Here is a 7132-nt window from a genome sequence, read left to right on the forward strand (position 1 = left end):
TTTTACCGCCTTTAAAAGATTATAAGAAATGTTTTGGACTAAATTTTGTTTAGTCAAGGCAAAATACGTTAGATATGTAATTTTCATTAAGTTACCATTATGTTTTCAGCAGCTTTAGCAATAATATATTAAAACTTTTCGGTTTTTGAAAATAAATCAAAATCTAACAATACTTTGGGATTCAAGGGGGCTAGGTCTTTTACCAGACCGACCTTTCACCAGACCTCAATGCAATTTTTCAATTAAGATAATTTTTAAATACTGGACTATTCGAAAAGTAAGCGAAAAAACTCGTGAGCGAAACAATTAGCCGAAAGTCAATTTTTAAATAGAAACATTTGCCATTCAATTAAAAAGAAATTAAATGAAACAATACTTTGCTTCTTTCATAACAAAACCCTTGAAATATAAAATTTGTTTCAATTCGGCTGCGGTCAGTGACAATTTGAAAGTTTTGCATATTTCTGCCGTTTTTATATTTGCGAAATGTTGTCCCTGGAAATGTTTAATTTCTTTCCAAATTTTAGATTACTGAAATCTGATAGGCTGATTTTTTTTTTTCGATAATTCGGTCCTTCGCGTATGAGGGATTCCACCGGTTGGAACAAACAAAACTTGGCTGAGAAACCGTGAAAACATTGTCTTTAACCAGACTAAATGGAGCCATTACATCTGTCAATCAAAATTGTTCACCGAGTCCGGTAAAAGGTCTATGTTATAACTTTTTGGTTATAACTATTTTCGTTGGAAAAACCTATTTTTTCAATCAAGCATTTTGTTGGAAAAGTTCAATTGGGTTTTGTATTAAAAACATTTTGTACACAAACTTAATTTTCAGCAATTTGCATTCTTTTCCGTTTTTCCAAAAAAAACTGAATTTTTTCTAGTTCGCCAATCTCTCAATAAGATATATGGGAATATAATGCACCAAAAAGTTATTTGGAATTGTTATTTGGAAATTAATCGAAACAAAATTTGCACTAATGATGAATAATATGGAATATAAGAATTTGTTCAAATAATGATAGAATTCGACCCACTCACCAACTAAAGGGTCCCCTTGGTATTATTTTACGACATCACTTTTTGGCCGACCAAATTTAAATAATTTTAAAAAGGCTTTTTTTGGCTTGTTTTTTTTGCAAATTCACCTGCGGTGCAGAAATTGTGGTCAAAACAGGGTCTTTTTAGTGCTCTGGGAGTGCTCGGAAAATCAATTTGACCGACTTAAAAAAACCCTGGTTCAATATACTTAAACTTATCTCCTATTCATATCAAATATCTGGTTATAACGCAAGACTAAGTGAACAAACATCCATTTAGGGGGAGAAAAATCACCTCGTCATGTTTTCCAGATTCGCTTTTTCTTCGTTAGCGGAAAGGGGTGTGGTTCAATTGACAATGGCGTGAGTAAGCCTCTAAAAGTTCCCCCATAAAAGAATATTTAGACAATGCAAGACGAGTTTTTAAATAAAATAAACTCGAAAAAAATCAGCGTATACTTTAAAAAATCTGTCGTATCCCGCATCCAAGTTTAGGCGTAAATAATCGATTATAACGGATTATTATGATGATTTTTTGACAATTATAATCGATTATAATTACCATAATTAGGTCCTTAAGAGATTTATAATTGATTATAATTGTGATATTTTCCAAGCGATTATAATCTCTTATAATCGATTATAATTGATTACAGTTCTTACTAAAAACCCTTAAAATCAATTATAATCGATTATAATCGATTATAATCTCTCATTTTGCCGAAATTTTGCGATATTCGAATTATATTCTATGGGTTATTAATTTTGTGTCAGTAAGAAAATCTCTAAAAGAGAGATCTCTTGAACACTTTGGTTCATCTGAACACAAAGTTTTACCACGAAACAAAAGTTTCATAGAGATCCTTTCATATGAAGGGAAAGGTTCTCGCGGTATATGAAAAATAAATTTTCCGAATCAATCATGAGACTGAATCAGTCTGCTGATGTTTTGGTGTTTAAAAAAGCTTAAGATATGCATCACAAAACAACCCTAATGGGGAAGAAATGAAAAAAAAAATTATAATTTTGAATCAATTGGAAAACTTTTAAAATATTTTTCTCATTTTTTATAGAAACCAATGTCCACAAAAAGCATAAAATATAAGCGATTTAGATGCAACTTCGAAGACAAAAATGGACAAACAAAAGGGATTATAATCAATTATAATCGATTATAATGGATTTTTGTGCAAAACTAATGAAATAAAAATTTGAATAAAAATAATGGATTATAATCAATTATAATCGATTATAATTTTATCGAAAAATAGACGAATAAAAAATCGATTATAATCGATTATAATTGATTATAATTGATTATAATTTGATTTTAAAAAGAGTGATTATAATCGATTATTAATTGAATAAAATCGATTGTTTCTCAATTTTAGTGAGACTGGTACTAAAATCGTAATATAATCGATTATTAACGCTTGAAACTGGATGCGGGATTCTTTTTCTTTTTTAGATATCGAATGTCACCTTGGATTTATGTGTTTATAAGCATATATTAAATAATTTTTCCTTCTTTTAATTTTCGTTTCGCATTCTTTCAATCACTCTAACTCTTTTTCTTCTTCGTCTTCTGACGTAATTCTAATGTTATATGTCATCTTTTCTGATGAATCGCAAATTCAAAAAATCCTGTAGAGAAAAAAACTATAAAAATAAAAAAGTAGATAAAAAACTATAAGAAAAAAATAGAGAAAAAAGGAGGCTCACAAAATGATTTATTGATTAATGTTTTATTATAATGTTGTAAGCTTTATAAGCTATTTTTGTTTAAAAAAAATACTTCGGTTAGAATTTCGAACCTCAATTGCATAAACCGAAGTAGGAATTTTTGTTTTGTCATATAAGAAATGAGAATTTTTGGATATTAATTAATTTCAATCAGTTTCAAGTCTGATAGCGTTAAATTAAAACGTAAGCAAATTTATTTTGTTGGTTACAGAGGACAGTACAAGAGGGCTTTGAATTGACTTGCAGTTGACAAAGATGACTTTGAGCAAAATTTAGAGGAACATTTAGCGCTATAGATGAAAACAAAATCTCAAAAAAGACAATTGTTTGAAGCTTTTTTTAGAGGAATTTGCTTCATTAACGAACAAATTATGGCCTGCCCTTTATCAACTTTCAGCCAGCATTTGTTAATAGAACCAATTAAAAAAATTAAAACTTCCATCATTCATCATTTAGAAGGTGGGATGTTCGATGCGTGAGCGGATCTTAAATTGAGGCTCAAATTCCTTCCAAAACATCGAAAACGTTTTTGAAAGAATTTTGCTTTCAGGCACAAAATTATTCCAATTATCAGGCAAACTTACTGCGTGTTTATATTTGAAAAAGACTTTTTGCATATTAAGGGCGGATCCCCTTCAGGGATTCGACCTCATGCCGACCCAAAGGGTCCCCCTTTGTACTATTTTGAGAAATATCCATTTTTAGCTGACTGGACCCTAAAATTTTTCTAAGGGCGCTTTTGGCGCCAATATATAATAATTTTGAGGTTTTGCGCGCGCCGAAAAAACTCTATTTTTTGGTCAAAATTTTTCAAAAAATGCCTAAAACGCCTTTTTAGCCTGTTTTTTTTTTCAGATATTTGTCAGCGCGCAGTCTTTAAAGTGATTTGGGAGAGCTCAGAAAATCAATTTGGTCCACCTAGAAAAATTCGTCCAAATTTTCATTTTTTTAAAATCCCCCCTCTGCCTCTGAAGATCCGCCTCTGACTTATAAATTAAAAAGTTAATAAAAAATCAGTGGATTCCGCGCTCAAAACATATAACGAACATTTTCTAGGCACACTATTTTTGTCGCGGATTCCGTTGCCCCATAACTAGTTGGTTTTGGAGCAATTTTGAGAGATTAAGTGTCTTAGCTGTTTGTTCATAAGAGCAAAGTAGATTACAGCAAACCAGTAATGTTGCGGAATCGGCGGCAAATCTCTTTTCGGCTTGTTGCGGAATCCGCTTAATTTTTTTTTCAAACACGTAACTTGGCCTCATACTGTTGTCTCCAATAGTTTTGGTCAAAAAGTCATGAACACTAAAAACGTTGAACTGTTCTTTTTTTAACCTCTCAATGATCAATTATGATAAATTATGTCACCAAATTTGTTTGAACATTACAAGAACTCAAATTAGTTTAGAACAAACTGAGCTCGGAAAAAATTGCTACGCATGAATATGTCGGGTTACGTTTTCAGAATCTTATATAAAATCTTCAAAGTCAGTCCAAACTTCGGCAAAAAGGCAATTGTCAAAAATCTACAGAAGTTTACCAAAAAAATTTTAAAGGAAAAAATCGTCATACGTGCAAGGGTATCATATTTTAATTGAGGTATAGAAATTGTTTGCTGAAAACTATGATTTCGACCACCAACATTGTCTTCCTACTATTATCACTACAGAAATGTAAATTCCTTTTTTCGAAAATCAACACAACGAGACTTTTTGCATCAGTGCAAAATCTTGGGAGTTGCAACTATGTTTTTAGGTGCCTCAAGTTTTTTTTCAAGTTATCTACAAGTTCTTCCGTAAACTAAAATAAATTAAAATTTGAATATAATTGTTCCAATTTCCAAAAATGCGCTGAAAAAAACTCTTAGTGCGGTTTTCATTCAGACCAAAATCTGAAAAAAAATGTAAAGTGGGCATTGATACCGGAATGTTTGTGATCACAAATGGGTGTGCTGCGCACTATCCTGAATGCGCAAAAGAAAACTGTTCGTTTACTAGTTTATTATACCCGGGTTACTGAAAACGTAGCAAAATTTACTATCTCGCACACAAAAATGCTCCGAGCTAGAATCGCCTATGCTAATTGCTCATATTTTTTTAAACAAATTAAACTCCAGGAGATCATTTTTTTTACTTAGAATCAGCAGCGGATTTAGGTGGGGCGTGTAGGGCTCAGACGCAAAAATCATCCCCCCCCCTCAGGTATTCGACTCCCTGCCAACCTGCATCCAGTTTCAAGCGTTAATAATCTATTACAATATGAATTTAGTACCTTTCATTCAATAATTGAGAAAAAATTGATTTTAATCAATTAATAATCGATTATAGTTTCTCTTTTTGGAATCAAATCTAATCAATTATAAAAAATTTTAATCGATTTTTTATCCGAACTTATTTTTGATAATAATTGTTTATAATCCCTTTTGTTTGCCCATTTTGTCTTCGACCTTCCACCTGAATTGCATATATATTTGGCTTATGAGAAAAATGGGAAAATTGTTTTAGCAGTTTTCAAACCAATTCAAACTTATGATGATTTCGTTTCATTTCTTCTTAATTATAATTGTTTCATGATGCACATTTTAAGTTTTTTTGACCACCAAAACATCAGCACACTGCTTTAGTTTCATGATTTTTATAGAAGAGTTATATTTCTACCGCGGGATTCTTTCAACTAATATGAAGGGATCTCTATGAAACTTTTGTTTCGTGGTAAAACTTTGTGTTCAGAAGAACCAAAAAGTGGCAAGACATCTCAAGACATTATAACAGATTATCAGAGATTTTCGAAAAAATTATAATCAATTATAATTGATTATAATTTATTATAATGTCATGAAAAATGTTATCATTATAATGGATTATAAGTCGCTTAAACATCTAAATTTGGCGCTTATAACTAATTATAATTTTGATAAAAATACAATTATAATTGTAATATAATCGATTAGTTTCTCTTTGTTCTGAGTGCGGGGGCCCAAAGGGTCCTCCCTTAATACTATTTTGGTATATCCATTTTTGGCTCACGTACCTTTAAATTTTTTCTAGGGAGCCTTTATGCCAATATATTTTAACTTTGAAGTGGGAGCGCGCGCCGAAAAAAACTGTGGTCAAAATTATCCGAAAGGGGCCTAAAAGCGCCTTTATTGGCCTGTTTTTTTTTTATTTGCCCTAAAATTAGGGTCTTTATGAGATTTGGGACCTAAAAAAAGTGGACAAATCTTTTGATTTTTTTTGGGCGCGTTCTCCCACAACAAAGTAAATATATATTGGCATAAAGGCTCCCTAGAAAAAAATTAAAGCCACCCTCGAGAAAATTCTAGATCCGTGCCTGCATAGCATAATGATTATTAAAAAAAAGCCAATCAAAAAGCCAAAAATTTCTAGAGAAAACACTAAGCTGAGCGTTAACTTTGCGTGGTTTTCTTCGAGAGTCGGTCGAACTATCAACTTTGCGTTGCAGCTTTTTTAAAAACCAATTTTAAAAATTTTCAATTATATTTTAATCAATTATTATTAGACGCAGAATGTATTGGAAAAAAAACTTATCGAAACATAAAAACAAACGAATAAAGAATTTTGCAAAGACATAGATAAAAAATAGTAATGTTCAAAATAAAGAACAAAATGTAGAAAAGTATCGATATTTTCTTCTGATTGTTAATGAAAAAATGAAAAAATTGAACCAAATGATTAGGTCATTTGGTTCAATTTTTGCTAAAAATTCAGCAAATTATTAAGAATTTTTTTACCAAATTGAACTTACCGTTTAATTTTACTGAAATTATGCTCTTTTAAATGAGTAGAATTTGTACAGCATTCTCTGAATTGTAATTTGTGAATGGTTTTTATTAAAAAACAGAGGAAAAACCGTGTGGGAAAAATGCCAAAGACAGCCAATAAGAATTAAATGAAATATGGCAAATATTTTCATCAAGGATTACTTAGATTTAACCTACGCTTCTTATCCCCAATTTTCTACAAGTTAATTCGCATGCGCCGCATGGAACGAAGTCGAAACCCCCCCCCCCCCCCCCTAATTATTCCATTTGATTAGAATTAAGAAAGAGAAGTGTTAAGTGTTAAGTTCAAATTTTGAAACACTTTTCTAATTTTATAGATTTTTCGACCTCATCTAGAGTGTTCGCATTCATAAGGCTGCTTTAAACAATTAAACCACTCTAAAAAACAAAACAAACTGAAAAATAAACAAATTAACTCCCAAATTGGCGACGATGACCTGTAAGTGAGCGTAAGGTAAAATCGTGTTCACCAACATCATTCCATCGACAAAAATAAACCTGTGAGCGAGTTATATTATTTCGACTGCAAGAATAATTGAAGGAGCCG

General features: G+C 31.2%; 1 protein-coding gene across 1 annotated transcript in view; it reads right to left on the reverse strand.

Moving 5' to 3' along the window:
- Positions 1-6642, reverse strand: part of LOC134846428 (melanopsin-A-like) — a 48226-nt gene extending 41584 nt beyond the window's left edge. Inside the window, exon 1 of the mRNA XM_063863784.1 lies at positions 6549-6642. The gene's annotated coding sequence lies outside the window, so the exon portion shown is untranslated. The remainder of the gene's footprint in view (positions 1-6548) is intronic.
- Between the last annotated feature and the right edge of the window lie 490 nt (positions 6643-7132).

Source organism: Symsagittifera roscoffensis, chromosome 5 (assembly GCF_963678635.1).
Source record: "Symsagittifera roscoffensis chromosome 5, txSymRosc1.1, whole genome shotgun sequence".
Taxonomy (NCBI): Eukaryota; Metazoa; Xenacoelomorpha; order Acoela; family Convolutidae; genus Symsagittifera; species Symsagittifera roscoffensis.